This window comes from Equus caballus, chromosome 6 (genome assembly GCF_041296265.1).
Source record: "Equus caballus isolate H_3958 breed thoroughbred chromosome 6, TB-T2T, whole genome shotgun sequence".
In the NCBI taxonomy this organism is placed as follows: Eukaryota; Metazoa; Chordata; class Mammalia; order Perissodactyla; family Equidae; genus Equus; species Equus caballus.
This window is the reverse complement of record NC_091689.1, coordinates 80,751,611-80,771,988: the sequence shown is the minus strand read 5'-3', so window position 1 is coordinate 80,771,988 and position 20,378 is coordinate 80,751,611. Positions and strand designations below refer to the sequence as shown.

General features: G+C 51.2%; 1 protein-coding gene across 1 annotated transcript in view; it reads left to right on the top strand.

Annotated features, from left to right (window-relative positions):
* Positions 1-16,761: 16,761 nt before the first annotated feature.
* Positions 16,762-20,378, top strand: part of RACGAP1 (Rac GTPase activating protein 1) — a 30,566-nt gene continuing 26,949 nt past the window's right edge. The window contains exons 1-2 of the mRNA XM_005611153.4: positions 16,762-17,187; positions 19,330-19,453. The gene's annotated coding sequence lies outside the window, so the exon portion shown is untranslated. The remainder of the gene's footprint in view (positions 17,188-19,329; positions 19,454-20,378) is intronic.

Sequence of the window (20,378 nt, the reverse complement as noted above, 5' to 3'; positions counted from 1 at the left end):
GTGACTATATGTGGTGTGTGTGTGTGTGTGTGTGTGTGCACGCGCGCGCGCGCGCGCGGGAGGGAGAGTGTCTGCCCCCAGCGTCCCCCTCCCCGCGCTGTCTCCTTCGGATCGATGCTCCTGCCTCTTGCTGCCGCTTCCTCTGGTGGCACACATGCGCGTGCACACACACGCACACGCAAGCTCAGAGTCACACTTGACTGATTCAAGCACTTGCCCGTGGAGACACAGGCACATACAGACCAGAGTTACACCACGCCACTCACAGCCACATACACACCCCACAGACACCCACACGTCCCAGATGCCTGGCCCATAGGGCAGGCACTCATGAGCTCACACGTATTCACCTGTTCTTTTCCCTGCTTCCCACCTACATGTGATACGTACACACATACACATATGTAAATAAATATACAGCTTTGGCTACCCAAACCACAACCTTGTAGCCTTGGGCTTGCCTTGGGAGGGGGCATATGTGCAGCCCCTCACTGTCAAACCTCTAAAGAAGGAGCAGAGAAGGGAGGAGAAATGGCCAGAGGTCAATGGAATTTGGACAGAAGTCAAGAAACAGGAAAAGGGAAGGGAGGAGGGGAGGTGGTTCTGAGGGTGGAGGGTTAGGCCGCTGGGGGTGGACAGGATGAGGAAAGGGGGATGGAAGGGGGAGCGGCACTCAGCGATGGAGCCGAATTCTGAATTCTGCCGACCTGAGCCCAGACCTGAGAGCTACTCCTATAGCTCTCACCTCTCTCCCTCCCTCCTCCTTTCTGAGAGGCCTTGGGGGGGCCCTCCCTATCCAATTAACAGAGAAGGAGCAATCAAAGGGAAGTTGTTAATTTGCCGATGCTCATTAGGGGCTCTTAGCACAGAGACTGTTGAGGTCTGATGGTATCAGATGATGAGGAGGGGGGTGGGGGGACCAGAATTCTGTTTCTAGCAACTTCTTCACTCCTCTTGCAGGCTGGTGCAGCTCTGGGAGGAGAAAGGTGAGAGGTATGTTCTCAGGGCTTTAAGTTAGAAGAAAGAACCTGAAATGAGAAGGGGTAGGCAGAGTGAAAAGAAGTTGGATGAAAAGTTGTGAAAGGTTGGGGTCAGGGGACACCTGGGAAGCCAGGGAAGGCAGCTGTAGATCCCTAGAGGGAGTGTGGGCTTAGGACTGTGGAGGAGGGAGAATGGAATCGATTTGCTAGGGGCCTGGGCATGGAGCCGCGATAAGGAAGGAAGGACCTTGGGTTCTGGGCTTGAGTTGGGGAGCTGTCCAGCAGCACCAGGAGGTGCCGGAGGGCTGCCATGTCCCTGGGCAGCCGCTGGGTGGCAGCAGTCTCCCAGAGTCTTAAAATCAACCCAACAGGGGCATTTGGGAGTGGGAATTTCGCCTGGTAAGGCCCCAAGCAGGGACTCAAGGAAGCTTTGAGCAAAGCCTGATTCCCGAATTCTGTGTCCTCAGGGGGATGGGAGGACCATCTTGGAGCATCTGTAATTCCCCTAACTCCCCACCCTCGCAGGCTGAGTGACACATGGAGCATCTTCAAATGGCTGCAAATTGCTTCAGTCACCTGGGATGTTAGTGTGGGAGCAGCGGGGGTGGAAGGAAGGTGATGAGGTGAGGTGGAGGCTGGCAAGGACTGATCGAGGCCAACGAGCAGCCTCAGGAGGAGTCAGGAGGGGGAAGACAGGAGATGTGAATCAGGTAATCTCAGCTTCCAGACCTGGCCCTGCCATTCATGAGCATGGGCCGGTCCCTCACCCTCTGTGAGCCCAGTTTCCTCATCTGTAAGATAGGGATAATATTTACTTTACAGGAGTTTCTGAAGAGTACATGAGCTAATGCACAGGAACTGCTTAGTACCTTAGCTTGTACTTAGTAAATCCTCAATAAGTAATAACAATTATTATTGGCGTTAGTGTTTGGATCCAGTGCTAAAAGCACCAGTGCAGCCAAATTTGACAGTGGGATTCAACTCAGGCTGCACATTTGAATCACCTGGGGAGCTTTTAAAAGTCCTGATGCTGAGGCCCTGCCTTAGACCGGTCAAATCAGAATCTCTGTGAGGGGGGGGGCCCAGATTTCCCAACTTTTCAAGACTTCTGGTAAACAGCAGCCAGTCTTGAGAAACCTTGATCTTCAGAATCCACGGGTCTGAATCAAGGCTTCATTATGATTCCTTGTATGACAGGCCCTAGCCTTGGAAGTTCTTTCTTATGTACAACCTAAGTCTCTTATGCTACTTTTTCCTCTTCATTTGACGTGAGATGGATCCCTGCGCATCCCCTCCCCCTGACCTGTGCAGTTCAGCAAACCTTCATGGAGGCTTTTCCTGTGTCAAGCCCCAGGACTGGCCCTGGGGACGTGGTGAGGAGTGGCATAGTCCCTGCCTTCAAAATCTCCCAGGGTCGAAGGGGAGATGAATGTGTTGACGACAGACTCTAGTGCAAAGGCCAAGGGTAGAATGGAGGGACGGGCCATGGCTGCCAGCATAGAGTGGCAGCAGGGCAGGTCACACTGTCAGGGGTTTGTCAGGGAAGAGTAAAAGGGGAAGTTGACTTTAGTAAAATGACACTTGAGGGATCCAAGGACTGTGATTAGTATCCCGCTGCTCCTTTCTGCTTCTCCAGGCCCACCTACCTCTTGGTCAGGCTGTGACAGATCCTAGCCCCTTCAGCCTCCTCCCAGCTTCTTATCCACACTTCCCTCCTCTCTGGCCCCTGAAGTCCCTAGACCTCAGTACCCTTTCTCCTCTGGGGCTGAGAAATAGGCCTGAAGATATTCCTTCCTCCACTGACATGAGGCACATGGCCAGGACCCACCCAGGGCTTTGCACGCTAACTCGGATTCAAATCCCACCTCTGTTTTACCAGCACTATGTGATCCTGGGCAAGTTACTTAACCTATCCGAGCCCCACTTTCTCCACAAACCATAAAATCTGGCTAATGCCCACAGTGATGAAACAATGTGTGCCTAGTAAACAGTAGGTGTTCCATCAAAAGTGGCAAGTATTTTCCTCCCTGAAAGGCTGATGGGGGCAAATTCCCCATGGACACTTCCCTTGCAGATGGCTCCATCTGCTCTAGGTGCAGAAGCACCCTCCAGCCTCTCAGAGACAGGGGAGAGGGGGGAGGGCAAAAGGGGGGCAAGGCCCCCTGGGACTCCCAGGCAGCTCTTCTCCGCTCCCCCGTGCGTGAAATCACACGCGCCCCAATCTGTCAGCATCCACTTCATCTGCCAGCTCAGCAAATGCAGAGACAATTAAGGAGTTAATTAGCAGGCGGGTGGGCAGGGGCTATGGACCTGAGGCTGACGGGACCCATCAAGGCCCCCTGCCCAGGGTCCAAATGCTCTTCTTACCCTCCTCCCTGCTTTCTCTGCTACCCTCGCCTTTCTCCCCCACAACCTGTGCTGTCCTCCTCTCTTCTCATTCCTCTCTCTCCTCCCCTGCTTAGCTTTTCCTCCCTTTCCCACCCAAAGTTACTGCCTTCTCCATCTTTCGGAGGCTCATCCTGTTATCTTCGCATGTTTTCCTCTCATTCTGGCCCCTCTTCACTCTCCACCCTTTCTCCCTCTCTCCTCATCACCCCTCCCTCTCCAACTTGAGTGTGGGTCTCAGAAAACGTGCCTTGTTCGCTGATTCCTGACTGTGGGGCTCCGTATCTGCTACGGGAGTCAGCAGGTTCAATGTTGCCTGCCAGGCTGGGTTCCCACCCCTGCAATCCTGAAGGGGGCGCCTCTGGTCCTCACCCTCTCCCAGCGCCTCTCACTCCTGGCTCTCTGGGTGTCTCCGAGAGTCTCTTCCCTGTGCCAGTGCATCTCCGGGGGCCGCTCTCTCCATGCTGCTACTGCTGCCTCTCTTGGGGTCTTGGCAGTTCGCCTGCACGTTCAGGACCAGGCTGGACGCTTCTTTTTCCTCCCTTCCTCCCTGGGGGTGGTAGATAGTCACCTTTCTTCCATCACACGTTCAAATTTGTGTGTCATCATGTCATTTGGGGAGACACAGCTTCAGAAGGAAGGGATGATTAAAGAGAAAATAGAGAGATTGAGACACAGAGAAAGGCAGAGAACAAGAGAGAGGTGGAGAAACTGGGGCCAAGGCAGAGATTAAAAGGGCAGACGCAGGGGAGGGAGGGAGGGGGAAGTAGGAAAGAGGAGGAGAGCAGGAGCAGGAGCAGGGAGCAGGGAGAGAGATTGAGACGGAGACACACGGTAAGGAGAGATGTAGAAATAGAGACTTGGAGGTAGGGAAGAGCCGGCTAAGGTCCCTCCTGGCTTGAAAATTCTGGGTCTTTGAGAAGAAGAGTGAAGGAGGGGCCACTGAGTACCTAGAGCTTTTTCTCTCTCAGGAAACTTCCCTGGTTAATCCCTTACCCTAGCACTGACCTCTAGTTCCCTCCTGTACCAGCTGCCGTGGTCTCTCTGTTTTGTGGGCTCTGACTGCCCTGGGAGCAGGTCTGTCCCCTGTACTCCCCTCGCACCCTCTCCCCAAGGTGGGGTGCTCCCCTAGAGTGGGCAGTAACTGTCTTGACCTCCAGAGGAGGGGAGGGGGGAAGTGGTGGGGACAAGGAAGACGCCCCCCCCCTCCTAGGAGTGGACTGTGCTCCACCCACACTCAGTAGGTACATGGGATTCTGGGCACCTCAGAGGGCAGGGACTGCATCTCCAGCTCTAGGATGCCAGGACCTGGCCTGAGCCTGGCAATTGCAGCTGCTCAATTGTGTTTAGTGAGTTGCATAAATGAGGAGCATTCCTGGGGGTCGTGGCTGCATCTGGGGGTCCCCTAGGCTTGGGGACACCTTCCTTCCTCTGCATCAGCTGGTCCTGCAGGGCGCTTGTGTCTCTGAGCTGTCCCCCAACTAAGCACAGTCCTTCCCTCTCCCTGCTCCCCATCACAAGGGGACCCCTCTACAGCTGGCGCCTTCCCCATGGACCCTCCTCCCACCTTACCCAGGCCCTTCTGGAAGGCGCAATCTCAGCGCCCAGGGCGGCCTCTGAGCTGGAGGAGGCAGTGCCGGTGAATAATTCATGGGGCTGGGAGGCCCTTATCTCCCAGGCCGGCCCCACCCGGGGCCCCTTCGCTGGGCCGCTGTCCTGCAGTTCCCCGCTTTATCTCGACGCCCAGCTTGTAATGCAGCCCGCCATATCACGGGCAGAAGGGGAGATTAATTTTCTGGTTTTGCATGGGCGGGGAGGGGAGGGGGCGTGGGGAGGTGCTGGGGAGCAGAGGCTGGGATCTTTCCGATTTCAGACTCCAGCGGCTTAATCCTCTCCCAGGCCTGCAGGATGGGGAGAAAGAGGGTGTTGCAAGCCAAATTTCATCATCAGCAGCAGCCCCAACAGAGGGAGGAGGAGGCGAGGGGCAAACAGACGGGAGAAGCAGCGGCGCTGGCGCAGAACGGGGAGTTGTTTGGAAACAGGCTAGAGGGTGGCCCTTTCAGCCTGGGCCCACAGGAGCTGGGACTGCGGGCATTGTGGGGTGCACACTTGGGCACATGTATGTGTACACACAGGAGTCCCAGGTGCATGGGCATACCTCTTAGGGAAGTGGCACCAGCCTTGGTGTCTGTCACACCTCACACAGGGCCTGGCACAGAAGAGTCTAAAAAAATGTTGACTGACAGAGGGGCCGAATGTCTGGGGGAATGCTGATGAGCTGAGCAGACACAGCTCCACATGCTCCTGGAATCTGGCTCTGCCATCTTTCCATCTGCCCTGTGGGCCCTGGCACACGCAGACTGCTGGCTCTCTCAGTTTCCTGTGCCTCCATGGTTTACTTGGACCAGCAAGAGTGGGGACACTGGTCTGGGGAGTCTGCAGGTCCCTGCTGCTTTTGCCTGGATGACACAACTACGGAGACCTAGAGGAATCCACCACCTGTTAGCTGAGCACCTATTACACACCAGGACATGGGCAAGGCAGCCATGTGTTCCCCAAGATCAATTAGAAGTGAGTCTTGTCTTCAAGGAGCTTATAGCCCAACTAGGATGACCAGACACATAAGTAATTGACTCTGATGTATGATAGAATGTGACGCTTGCCAGGAAAGAGCTACTAATAAGTGCTCCAAGGAGGGAGGGAGTTGATTATGGCTAAGAAAGTGTCTTGGAGGATGTAGCATTTGAGATGGGTTTTGAAGGATGGGTAGGAGTTTGAATTGGCCATAATGGCATGGGAGGGAGTTGAGGTATTTCAGGAAGAGGAACAGTATGGAAAAAAGGATGATAGAGGACCAGGGTGAAGCAAAGAGATAGTAATTGTGTCTCTCTGGTAGGTGAAGGGTAATAGTGAGGGCCAAGGCTGGGAAGCAGGCAGAGGTGAGGAAATCGTGTGGAGGAGCTTGCATTTGTCTGGGTCATTGGGAGCAACTGAAGGATTGAGCAGGAGGTGGCATGATCAAAGAGGTACTGGGGAAAGATAAAGATAGCCAACATTATGGAGCATTTGCGCGCTGGGAATTGTTCTAAGTGCTGTGGAAGTAATTCTCTCATTAAGTCCTCACAAGCACCCTCTTTAGGTACTAATATCATCCCATTTTATAGATGAGGAAACAGGGTCACAGAGGTGTTGGCAATAGAATAGGAATTAATTGAAGTCAGCAGAAATCACAGCTGGGAAGTTTAGGATGATAAATTCTTTAATGTCTCAGGCACTTTTGGGCATGGAGAGGAATACTCATTATTTTTTCTACTTTGATGTCCAATTTATTAATTTTTATTCAATTATTAACATCCCCCTAAATATTCTCATACTACTTATACAAAAAACTTATGAGTATAGCAAATTATATTTCCCCAAATATTGAAACATTGATTGCAAATAAAATCAATTAAACTCTTCATAAATCAGGTTTTCTTAAAAGCTTTAAACATCTTTAAAAGCAGACAAAACAAACAATATTATGATGATTGCCCAAAAAAGCCCATTACGAAAACAATGTCATGAAGTTAAATTTCTTTGTTCGATAGTTCGAATACTATTTTCTTTATCCTTATTCTTTCTCCTTCCTAGGGTAGGATTTTCCTGACTTAAGTGAGAGAGTCAAGGTTTACCCACTGCCTCAGGCTGAGGCTGCAGACTTGGGGGACTGGAGATGATTTGGGACCAGGCACAAAGGTCCTGGTAGGGTGGGGCTTCCAGGGAGATTCTCCTGGGCTTTATTCTACAGCCCTTCACGGATTTCATCAGGAACTCTCTTCTTGACGCTTGGACCAATCATAGATTCTGAATTTTTGTGTGTGACCCTAATCTTTTTCCCAAAAGGATTCTAGTTCTGAGTACCTTATCTTTACAGTACAGCCCACTGTGTTCTGAGTGGGCCTGGTCTGGTTCAGTTAAGTCTAAAGCTCTTGGTCAATTGGTTAACTGGAACTACATCCTTTCCCTCTCATCGGCCGCTAATAACCCCACTATTGTCAGCTCAGGCGGACGCTGAAGCAAGGAGCTAAGACCAGGCATTAAGGGCTTGAATTAGGGCAGTGGTAATGTAAATAAAAAGAAAAGGACAGTTTCCAGAGACTTCATGAAGGCAAAATTGACTTCTATTCAATGGGAGAGAATAGTTTACCTCATAGAATCAAATGAAAATCCACGGGAAGGCCCTTTGTACTGTGTAAGCACCACTAAATCCTGGCTGTTTTTGCTTTTGTTATTATGTTGCCATTCTGAGATGGCCAAGGGCAAAGCCTTAGGAGTTCACCCAAATTAAAGGGGTGAATGGAAGGAGGGGAGGCAGGAAAGGAGGCTGAAAGACAAATGGAACTGAGGAAGATTGGTCAAAGAGAAAAACAAGGAGAGACAGGTGTCCCGTAGGCCCAGGGGTGGAGGCACAAGGACAGTTAGGTGGGTGTCACGGAGGTCCAGGAGAGGAGGCCAGCGTGTGAACTAAGGTGGGGACAGAATGGGTATGTTGGGAGGGAGAAAGGAAACAAAAGAGGTGAATGATATCTTAGCGACAGAATTGGCAGATGGCCACTGCCTGGACATGCTGACAAGGGGCCAGAGGGGAAGCCGGAGATTCTAAGGTCATGCATGGGTGGGGTGGGGGGTAGCAGTGGGGGGGCTGGGGATGCAGGAAAGGAAGGTTGGCGTGGCCCTGGGTTCCTACAATACACAGAACAAATGGCCCCCACTGTGACCAGGCTTGACAATCCTCGGCAAATAGAAGCTCTTCTCTCAGCTGAGTGGCCCTTGGCCTTCTAGGGTCTCTATCACCATCCGTTCAACCTCCACCCTTTTCACGAGAATCAGAATCAGAGAAGTTTAGAACTGGCAGGGTCTTTAGAGATCATCTAATTCACCCTCCACCTTCAACTGCCACCATTTAACAGATGAGGACACTGAGGCCAGAGAGCAGAAGTGGCATGATAAGTAAGTGACAAAGATGGGATTAGAATCCAGGTCTCCTGACTCCCAATCTAATATATTTTACCCCTGTCACTCAACCTGGTGATTCTACTGCAAGAGGACTTGGCCCATGACACCCAAATCACCTCCTGCCTGAGGAGACTTTCCAGATAAGTAGGCTTTATTTTTGCTTACCAGACCTAAAAGCCCTGGCATTGGGGTAGACTAGGGGGCTTGGTGGTGGTCGTTGAAGGTATGAGCCATCAGAAAGGATGAGCTCCTTCTGTGCTTATCAAAGAGCAAGGGTGATGTTGGAATTTTAAGAAGCAGCAGGTAGTCAGAAGCGGGGAGAGATTAGAGGCAGGAGATGGAGTCAGGGAGACTCAAGAGAATGGGCTCCTCCGGACTCAGCAACACTCTGGCCTAAAGGCTGTGTGAAGAATTGAGAGAGGGAAGATGAAGTGGTGGTGGTGGGCTGTGTCCTACGGGGATTTGGATCTGGAGACCAAGGACATGAGGACTCAGTATAGGATAGGGTGGATGGCTTTATCCAACTTCAAAAAACAACAGCCCAGCCCCCAAACTGGCAGCACCTCCCTGTCTCCCCTGGGCCTCCGACCACTCTCTTCTCCCTCCTCTCTTTGACCGTTGGTGGTAATTGCTCTCCAGTTGGCAATTACTTAGCTCAGTAATTGCCTAAAGAAGAGCATCAGCCTACGGTGGGGGTAATCAACAAAGAAAGTAATGGGGAGGGAGGACTCTAGGGGTATGGATATGGACGTGGACCTGGAACAGGGCTGGAGTGTGATGGAGGAGAATGGGTCTTGTATATCCGGCTCTACTCAACTGGATTCCTCTGGTCAGCTCTAGTTTGGAGGAACCACTTTTTGACTCTAATATGGATACCAATACTTTCACTCACCAATACTCTACCATCTCTGACCCAATCGCACTCTCCATCTTTCCTCATCCACCATCACCATCACCACTATCGTTATTGCACTTGGCAGCCTCCAAGGTGACTCCCAGTGACTCCCTCCTCCTAGTATTCATGCCCTTGTGTAATCCTATCCCCTCAAGTGTGGGCTGTATTTAATGACTGACTTCTAGTGACTAAAATTTAGCAGAGGTGATGGGACATTACTTCAAAATTAGGCAATGAAAAGACTGTGGCTTCCATGTTGGGTTCTCTCTCACTTGCACTGGGAAAAGTCAGCTGCTATGTTGTCAGCTACCCAGTGGAGAGGTCCACATGGCAAGGAACTGAGGGAGGCCTCAGGCCAACACCCAGCAAGGTCCAAGAGCCCAAAAGGAACTGAATCCTGCCAACAATCATGTGAGTGAGCTTGGAAGCAGATTCTCCTCCACTGGAGACTACAGACGAGATTGTAGCCCCTGCTGATACCTTGGTTGCAGTCTTGTGAGAGACTTTGAGCCAGAGGCACCCAGCTAAGCTGTGCCCAGATTCCTGACCCACAAAAACTATGAGATAATAAATGTGTGTTGTTTTGAACCATTAAGTTTTGGGGTAATTTGTTATGCAGCAAGAGGTAATTAATACAGCCACCGTCACCGTCACCATCACAACGTCACCACCACCATCATACTACCATCACCGTCACCACGTTCAAACTCCCATCCTCCATACCACCACCCTCACTACCGGCACCACCATGCTCTCAAACTCCCCTCCATAACCGCCATCACAGCCATCACCACTGTCACCACCATCCCTATCTCTACTTTAAATATGGATTCTATCATGAGTACCATCACCACAATCATTACCTCCAGCTGCAAAAGTCTTTCTTTTTTTTAAAGATTTTATTTTTTTCCTTTTTTCTTCCCAAAGCCCCTCAGTACGTAGTTGTATATTCTTCGTCGGGGGTCCTTCTAGTTGTGGCATGTGGGACGCTGCCTCAGCGTGGTTTGATGAGCAGTGCCATGTCCGCGCCCAGGATTCGAACCAACGAAACACTGGGCTGCCTACAGCAAAGCGCGCGAACTTAACCACTCGGCCACAGGGCCAGCCTCATGCAAAAGTCTTTCTAACACCCAATATACACCAGACTCCATGCCAAACCCAAGATTACAAAGGGGTAGGAGACATAGTCTGTGCCCTCAGAGAATCAGTTGGGGATTCTTTTGGGGAATCAGGACATATCATAAAAAGCAACTAGTAAGTCAAGGAAGTCTATGCTTATTGCCACTTTGGGTGGTAGGGAAGGCTTCATGGAGGAGGGGGTCCCTAATCTGGACCTCAAAGGATCAGTGAGATCTGGAGAGGGAGAGGGGGAGGGGAAGACATGAATTAGTTTGATGTGTCAGGTGGAAAATGAAGTGAGGAGATCTGGCCAGAGTGGAGGACCATGCAGGAAGTAGTGGGAAATGAGGTTGAAACTAGAAAAGAAGCACATGGAGGTCAAAAGCATTTGGGCAGGGCTCTACCCTTTCCAAAGTGTTCTCTGTGCTAAATTGGTTAAGTAGTGCCATCCTCTTAAAGATCTGCGCAGTTTCCCAGCTCAGCCACGGGGAGCCAGGCCTGGGACTGAAGCTTCAAGCCTTCTGCTCCAGTGGAAGGCAGTTTGGAGGGAGGGGATCCAGCAGATCAGAGTCACAATTCCTTCCAGCTGATAACAATGGTCAAGTTATTCAACCTCCATGTCAATCATACTACCTCTTGGGTTGTTGTATAGACCAGATATCGTATGAAAAACACTGCGTGTCTCTCCAGGTAGCCTGGAAATAAATGTCAATTCCATCTCCTAGCCTCCTTGCACCCTCTCCTGCCTGGCACCTTGTCCATTCACCTGGAGGCTGGGCAGAAGTTGTCTCACTGGCATCCAGGCAGACCTGCCATGCTGCACAACTCCAGGGCCACCATTTAAATATGGGCATGAGGGCAGGAGAAGTTAGAAAAGAGACACTGCTGACCAGCTCCTTCTGAAACCTCTCCCTCCAGAATGTCTTTCAGGATTGGTCCAGGAGAGTTGACTCCTCAGTTCAGGCCTGATTGATCAAGAAAACACCTCATCCACCTTTCCAAGAGGGACTATGCCCTCCACCCACTGGGGCGGGCAGCGCCCAGAGCCAGGATCCTAGGGCTGGAAGGAACCCTCTGGAGCTTCTGGATGACGCTCAGGCCCATCCTTCAGCCAGGGAACATACCACAAATCCCACGTAACAGCAAGGCAATATTATCCTCACAATTGTTTACAGCATTCCGATCCACGGCTTTGTTGATACTCACTTCTGCCCTAGGACATAGGCATTATTTACTTCTCTCCCACTTTATAGATGAGTAAATGGGAGCTCAGAGAGGTTAAGTGATGTTGCCTAAGATTAAAGAGATGAGTGGATGAGCTGACCCCAAGTCTCAGGATGCCAAATGCTATGTTGTCCCCCCATCCCACCTGCCCCAAGGTTCAGAGGCTCAGTGACTTGCATGAAGTCCCTGGCTTGGAAGCAGTAAGGGGGTTAGAACTCAGGCCTCCTCTCCAGCCCCCAGAGCAGTGTTCTTTCTGCTCCATCACCCTGCACCATAGAAAAACTGCTTCGGGGAAACAAGTTTGGCAGTGGAAAGGGAGACAGGATGGGAGGGGAGGGAGGAGGGAGCTGGAGCCCTGCGGTGACTGCGGAGGGTGGGGTCGATCTGGAGATGGGAGGGCTGGGATACTAGGGTCCCCAGCTGGCTGGGGCTGGAACCAGCCCTCTCCACTCCATCAGGCCCAGGGCTGCAGGCTGCCAGTGCTCCTCCATGCAGACCCCGGGAGAGCCGGAAATCAAATATTCCTCCTCCCCTGCTCAGGCAGCCTTATTGCCATTGACAGAAAATGTATTGCTCTAATCTTTTCTCATTTTGCCGGGATGGGCTCCATTCTGACCTCCCTCCCAGCCTTGAAGGCTTCACGGAGGTGGGAGGGATGCGCCAAGGTGGGAGGGAGGTGCAGGGGTTGGGCTGTAAATGGGGCAGCTGCAGTGATCCCAGATTTTTGTCTCTAGCAGGCTGAAAGAGGCTCAGGAATTTGGAGATCTCTCGGGGGAACCCATGACTGAGGGTTCCCCTGTGAAAGCACATGAGAAAGGCTTGGAGAGCAATGAGGAAGCAGGTTCTGGGGCGCCAGAGAAACAGACTTCTGCAGAGCTAACAGGCCTGGGGGGTGTGTGTGTATGTGTCTGTGTCTGTGTTGGAGCCAAAATTCTAAGCTTGGGAGATGGTCCTGCTGAGCTGGGGGAAGGCAGGGTGTACCCACCCTCTCCAGAGTGACTGGCCTGCCCTGCCTGTCCTGCTGTCCACTCTGCCGTCTGGAGAAGCTTTGCCAACATGAATATCCCCTGCTCCTCCGGCTGCCTCTCCTTCTCGTCTTCCTTGCTGAGATGCGCTTTCAGGCTTAGCAAACCTCAGAAAGGCATCATGGAAGGGCCAGAGGTATGGGAGGGTGGGAAGAACAGGGCTTGGGCGGCACTCAGCCTGGGGGTCAGGGCTGGGGCCCAGAGCCCAGGCAAATGGGGAGAGGGGCTGAGGAGGGCCGAGTGATTGTGGGGAGGAATTTGCTGCTCACAGCCAGTTGGCGGTCCATGGGAAGGGAACAGCAGATGAATGGCACTTGGCCAGGGAGGAGAAGAGGGTGGCGCATATAGAGCAGATGTGAGGAGGGCAGAGGTGGAGAGTGTCCAGTGCTCTGGCCTGGGGGGGCAGGAGGCCCTGGTTCCTTCTTCATTTGTTTTGTTAAAGTCAACCCTGTGTGTGTGTGTGTGTGTGTGTGTCTTTGTCTGTCCCAGGGCAGGGTAGAGTTCCTGTGTCCCATCATGGTGAGCACTTGTCTGTCTGGGTGCACCTTCAGCTTGGGCTGGAATGGATGCTGACAGTTTATGAGTGTGACAGGGCCTCATCCTCTGTGGGATGTGTGTGGGAGCTCACTTCTCTCTTCGAGGTTCTCTGGCTCTTGCCAGGAAGAAATTCCTGACTGGAGAGGTTGAGCTGGGTCAGAGCTCTGCCCAGGGTTCTGGGTTGGGGTGGGGGTTGGGGGGTGAGGGAGTGAGAGAGTGGAGCAAGGGTGCTGGCCTCTCCTGTTCTCCTCTCTGGCCATGAGCTGATACCTCCTACAGCCCAGCAAGGCGGGCCTACATCTTAGCAAAGGTCTTCTTATAATTATTCCCTTTTGAGTCAGAACCCCCTGCCTGGTCTGACCTTCCTGCTCCTCTCTGATTGTCCCCAACTCCACCTTCAGAAAGGCCTCCCCTCCCTCCCACAGGTCTCCATCTGTTCCCTGCTCTCCCAAGGTTCACGAGAAGGCCACTCACTTGGGGTGGCCATCCGTGCCTCGTTCAGTACCTTTTCTTCTCTCAGTCCCTTCCCCTCACCTGAGGAGACCTGAGGAGAAATGTGAGAAACTTTCTATGTGGCAGGCCAGGAACTGGAACCCAAGGTCCAACCAGATGGGAACCATCATTCACTACCACAGGTGAACGCACAGTGCTGAGTGACCTGGGGTAGGTCACTGTCCCCTCTGGGTCCCTTACGTCCCCCAGCTCTGGAGATACATTGCTTTTGCAGAATCTGGTGGCTAACAGGTCAATTGTGGTCTGTGGACCCAGGACTGGGACCTTGGCCCTACCCTCTCCCAGTTTGGAGCAGCCTTCTTGCCCACAGCCTCAGTTTCCACGTTGCATGGGCCTACAGCGCCCCCTAGTGGCCTAAAGTTCCTTCTCTTATGTAGCTGGAGGGATGGCTGCCGAAACGGCCTTCAGAGGATATTTAGACCAGAGGTTTCCATCCTTTTGAATTCCAGAAAAATTTCCACAACTATGACATGTTAGTAGTTGTATTTTTAATGCCTGTTGACTGAGAAAATATGTAATGACTGAGTTCTAAATCGCATCACTAAAACTCATTTGTATTTTATTCATCCCCAGCAACAACACAGTTACACATAGTCAATTAGTTACACACAGATGAGTTACTCACGGTCTTTATGGAGCCAGGGACTGAATCTCCTGTGATCACTCCAAGGCAGCTGTAATTTGGGAACCACACATTTAAACTATTCCTCACATCACAGATGAGGAGATAGGCCTAGAGAGGGAAATTCACACAGCTAGCGAGGGAGTTGCACCAGAATTTGAATTCAGGATCAATATTTGCCACAGGTGTCTAAATAGGGAGGAAGTTGCAGGCAGAGGGTTGGGGGGGGGGGGGGTTAGGTGAACAGGACCATCCCCAAGAGGCGCAGAGAGCCCCCACCCTGAATTCAGGTAAAACCTGCCTAGAAGAGCTGCAAAAGGGGACCTACGGGGAGGAGATGGCAAGAGAACAAACAGAGAGATGAGTGGCGGGGAGCAGCGGGCTCTGCTTCGAGCCCTTTCCCCCATATTCCCAGACTGCACAGACTCTGGGCAAGTCGTTCAACTTCTCTGAGACTCTGCTTTCTCATCCGTCAAAGGGGAGGGAAGAGCAGTTGAACGGCCCCTTCCCGTGGGAACCTTTCTTACCCCAGGGGCCTGTTGGGAGGAGAATCTAATGAAATGTGTGTGGAAGTTCTGGGTAAATAGCAAAGTGATTGCGGAAGGGAACTTTGCATCCATACTTTCCTTTTGAATCCTCAAATCAGCCCTGTGAAGTAGGTGCCATTATTCTCATTTAACACTGGAGATAATAGAAGTTGAACAGAGAGAGAAAGTGCCCAGATTTGACTCCAGGCCTGACTCTTGAGAACTGGCTCCTGGCTTGACTTTTAGGGTTAACAGTTAGCAGAAGTGCTACTTGTTATAATTTACATAAATCTCTGATCTTTTTTTAGAAGCAGCTACTCTCCTGTCTCTCTTCTTAGCCTGTCTCCCTACAGTCCCAGACACCTTGAACCCAGAGTAGCCGAGTGTCCTCTGAGTAAAGCATAGGCAGGCAGTGTCCCTTGCGGGGGGCAGGGTTAGCTGAGGTGGGCATGAGGAGGAGGGGAATACAGGAGTGTGGGGGGGAGAGTGGGTGGCAGTAGAAGGCCAGTGGGTCCCAGCTCTGCACATCAGAATCACCAGGGAAGTTTTTAGAAAATCCCTGAGTCTCACTCTTCCTGATTCTAGGCCTTGGCTCCATATGTTGGACGCTCATGACCAGCCGGGCGTGGGAAGGGGATGGCAAGGCTACTTTACCTTCTTGGGTGTAGCCGTTCGACAGCTATTATAAGCAGTGGTTCTTGAAGTGTGGTCCCCAGATCAGTGGCATTAGCTTCACCTGGAAATGTGTTTGAAATGCACGTTCTCAGGCCTCCCCCAAAGACCTACTGAATCAGAAACTGTAATGGTGGGGGCCAGTGATCTGCGTTTTAACAAGAACACTTGGGGATTCTGATGCACACTAACGTTTGAGAACTGCTGGTATAAAGCAGGGACCTCCTGAAGGTCAGGCATGTCGTTAGAGATGGAAGGAGGAGGGGGAGGAGGAGAGAGTGAACGAGTGGTGGTCTGTGTTTTTAAAGAGGCTGGAGTCTGGTGGAGATGAGTTCAGGTCCTCAATAGCTACACCCCTTTCCCCAAGCAAGGCTCCTCGGAGCCCAGGCACCTGGGAGAGGCACGGATGTGTTGCTGAAGGAGACTGGCTTCTATTAGACTCTGATTTAGTTCAACACTTTACTCGCTGTGAGCGACTGATTCTCAGGCATGAAGCAGAGAAATCATGGATTTCCGAAGAGTTTTTTTGGTTTTGTTTTTTTGATGAGAGGGAGAAGGGTCATCAGAAGAGAAGAAAGAAAGAGAGAGGAAGACAGGGAGAAACAAAATAATAATAACTAAGACTTGTGGAGCATTTCCTGTGTGCCAGGCACTGGGCTGAGAGTTTCACAAAGACTGTCTCATCTAATCCTCCCAACAGCCCTTTACCCTGTAACTATCATCCCCACTTAATAGGTAGGGAAATAGAGGCACAGAGACAGTTGCCCATCACACAGGTCATCAGTGGTGCAAGTAGACCTTGAACCAGGGCCATGTCACTCCAGAGCCCACACATTTAACCACTATGCTTTGCTGCTTCTCTTAGAGAAATAGGAAGAAATACAGGCCTGTCATTTGCTCAAAAACCTTCAATGGCTCACTAGTGCCTCAAGAACTAAATGTAACTTAGTTGGCCTGATGTTTAAGGTCTGTCACCCTGTGATCTCAAAATTCCTTTCACTCTTACCCCTCTCCCTCATCAAGATCCTTGCACTTCAGCCACACTGGATTGACTTCTCCATTTTCTCTTAACACTTCCTGACGACTTGGCTTCCTACTCCCCTCCCTTATCCATCCTTCAAAACTCAGCTCAAATGCCTCTTCTTCCAGGTAGACTCTCCTGATTTCCCAGCCAGAAGCGGCTCGCTTTCCCTGAACCCCCAGAACGCAATCCCCACCTCCGCCCGCTGCGCTGTTTGTACCCCACCCCGCCTCCTCGCTGGGCACACGCCTGGAACTGGAACGCAGAAGTGCTCAACACGCCTTGGTTTAATTGACAAAGGGAACAATAATTCTCGAATGAGTAGGGAGGGAGACCTCTAGAGAGGGAGTCAAATGAGAAGGAACTGGGAGGCAGAAAGAGAGAGAGGGGAGAGAGGATGAAGACAAACCCTGGGCGGTGACCAGAGGGACCGCAGCCAGGGACCGAGTCTCCCCCAGCCCCGCCAGGCCTCCCCCACTGCCCAGGGACCGCCGGTGACAGCTCCTCTGTGGCGACTTCCGGGCAGGCGGCCCGCAGCTGGAGAGCTGGGGCGCAGGGCGCGGGGCGGCGCGCTCGGGCGGTCACCCGCGGCCGCGCCATTAGCATAAATCCCATTAAGCGGCTCCCGGCGCGAGGAGGCGGTGGCGGCGGCGGCGCGCGGAGGAGCGGGTGGGTGGCGGCCCTGCCCCGCGCGGGCGCCGAGGGCGGCGGAATGGTCCTAGCGCATCCTCCGACGGCGCGTTCCAGTAAACAGAAGCCCTCTTACTGCCATTACCTCGCTGGCACTTCAGAAGTACCCGGCGAATGGGGCTCACCAGATGCAGGAGATTAAAGAACCAAGCCAAGATCGCGCCTCTAATAAGTGGCAGAGGCGGGAATGGAACCCATGCTTTCTGGCGCCAGCTTTTCCCGTTACAGATGCAGCCCCAGGGTGTCTCCCTACCCGGAGAACTATAGTTTGGGAAGAAAGAGGATTAGGAACCCCCTTGCGCGCGCGCGCGCGCGCGCACACACACACACACACACTTCACCTTTCCTGTGCTTCTCACCAGCTGGTGCAGTAGGGAAGGGGGTTCAATGAAATGGGAGGGGTGTGGTGGCACCTTAGGTGGAGGGAGATGTAGGGGGGACAGTGTCTTCAACCGCCATCCATCATTTGGGACACAGGGATTGGGTGGTAGGGTGGAATACTACCACCATCCCGTTGAACTCACCTCTGCTCACTCAATGGCTATTTATTGGAGCTGCAAAAGCAAGAGAACATAGCCGTAAATGAGAGGAGTGCCATCTCCTGTTCTCTGGAAGTTTACAGTCCAGTAGGGAAGACAAGGAATATTTACTGAGTGCTTACTGTGTGCCAGGAACTGTGCTAAGTGCTTTACACGGACATCTCACTTATTCCTCTCAATGGCTCTAGGAAATCGGTATTATTATCATTTTCATTTATAGACGAGTGAGCAGAGGCGCAGATGACTTGTGAAAGGCCATGTAGCTGGTACCTGCAAGAGCCAGGAGGATGAAACAAATGTGGTAACATGTATGAAAGAGAAGGAAAGGGTTGTAGGGGAGCTTATAGCAAAGGCCTGGCTCCAGGCCTCACAGACCTGGGAATAAGGCAGGAAACATTGAAGCTGCCGCCGGAGGGTGAGCAGAACTTAGCCAAGTGAAGGGTCAGTGGGGGTGGGGAAGAGGAATTGTAAATACCAGAGGGTCAGGAAGCGCCCCTCAGGGGCAAGCAAGGCCAGTTCGGAGAGCCTTGTTAAGGATTCTGGTCTTTATTGTGGAGGATGTGGAAGTCATTAATGGTTTTAAACCAGAGGTATGATTAGAATTGCGTTTTTTTTTTGAGGAAGATTAGCTCTGAGCTAACATCTGCTGCCAATCCTCCTCTTTTTGCTGAGGAAGACTGGCCCTGAGCTAAGATCCATGCCCATCTTCCTCTACTTTATATGTGGGATGCCTACCTCAGCATGGCTTGCCAAGCAGTGCCATGTCCACACCCGGGATCCTAACCGGTGAACTCCAGCTGCCGAAGCGGAACGTGCGCACTTAACTGCTGCACCACCGGGCTGGCCCTTAGAATTGCATTTTTTAAAAGATTGCTCAGAGTGTAAAGAACGCAAGTAAGGGGTGAACAGTTTCCTTGGTGGCTTGGACTACTGAATTGGACTAGCCTGGTGATGGTAGGAAGGAGAAAAGTGGGCACACACAAGAGATACTTAAGAGTTTTGCTCAGTAATTGGATAAGGGGTGAAAGGGAGAGGGAGAAAGCTGAGTCGTTTTTCACTCCCTTCTCTCCCTCACCCCCAGGTCCAAACATTTAATAAGTCCATTTAATTTCATGAATGTTTTTGCCACCTGACCCCTCCTTTCCATCCCCACTGCCGTTGGTCTAATTCAGTTTGTGTCTTCTCTCTAATGATAAAGCAAGTCTTTTTTTTGCTGAGGAAGATTGGCCCTGAGCTACATCTGTTGCCAATCTTCCTCTTTTTGCTTGAGGAAGATTGTCGCTGAGCTAACATCTGTGCCAATCTTCTTCTATTTTAAATGTAGGATGCTGCCACAGTGTGGCTTGATGAGTCGTGTGTAGGTCCGTGCCCAGGGTTCCAAACCTGCGAACCCTGGCCCACTGAAGTGGGGCGTGCGAACTTAACCACTACGCCACCAGGCCAGCCCCAAGAGTCTTTTTATCTTCAGATTTTTCCCCCTCCAGGCAATCCTCCATGCCATCTGAGCATAGGACCTATGTAAAATGGAAACCTAGTAAAAGACAGTCTAAGCCCCATTGTTTTGTTGTTGTGTCTATCCCAGGATAAAGTCCAATGCCTTCCTAGCCTGGTCCTAACGTACTTTGCTAGCTGCTGCTTCTCCTCAGGCCAAAGCTGCCCAAAGAGCCGTCACATCACTGAACCCCCAACATCACCTGCATGTTGAGGTAAATGTTCCTTCACAGCCCTAAACCTTCATAAATTGTTTGCTTGTTATTTATTAAATATACTCGTGACTCATTCCTGAGAGGTCACATGATCCTCCCATTGCCAGGAATTTGCCACCCCCTTCTATCTGGTAAATTCCTACTCAGGGTTTAAGTCCCAGCTCAGATATCAAGTCTCTGTTTAGGCTTTTCTAACATTCCCACTCCCTAGATAGGATTAATTGCTTCCTGATCCATGCTTCTAGAGTATTTTAAACATATTCTGTTCTCATACTTATTTAATTGTATTACAGGTATCTAAGGAGGCACAGGCTGATGCAATCAAGGAGTGCTCCTGACCTTGAAGGGTTGTGGAGGAATAAATGGGATAACATACGTATAGTTAATGATTCCTTTCTTCATCTCTTTCCTAGTAATATTAATAACAACCTGTATTGTAGTTTACAAGGTGTAAACTTTGATAGTGTTCCACACACTCTCTTGTTTGATCTGGGAATAAACCTGTGAGGTAGAGATGGTACTACTATTTCTGTTTTATAGTTGGAGGAAGTGAAGTACAGAAGGGTTAAAAAGTGACAGTGTAGCTGGTTCATTGGTATGCCTGCCGCACAAAAGCGCTCCATCAATATTTGTTTAAATGGAGTCAAATTTTCTGGTTATAAAACCTGTGATCTTTCCATTATACCACACTCCTTCTAAGCGTCAACCAGAATTTTTTCAAATTGCAGGTAGGCACTCATTACTGAGTAATAAATTCAATGAGGAAAGGACAAGCAACATGGGGGGTGGGGCAGAGACTAGAAAAGTTGAGTACATTACATGTAGTAAGGAGAAGCCGTGTTCTGTGATACTTAGCTGTGATGTAAAATGTATTTCTCACGGTGGGGCCGGATGAAAACGTATGAAAGCCCCGTGCTAATGCTAA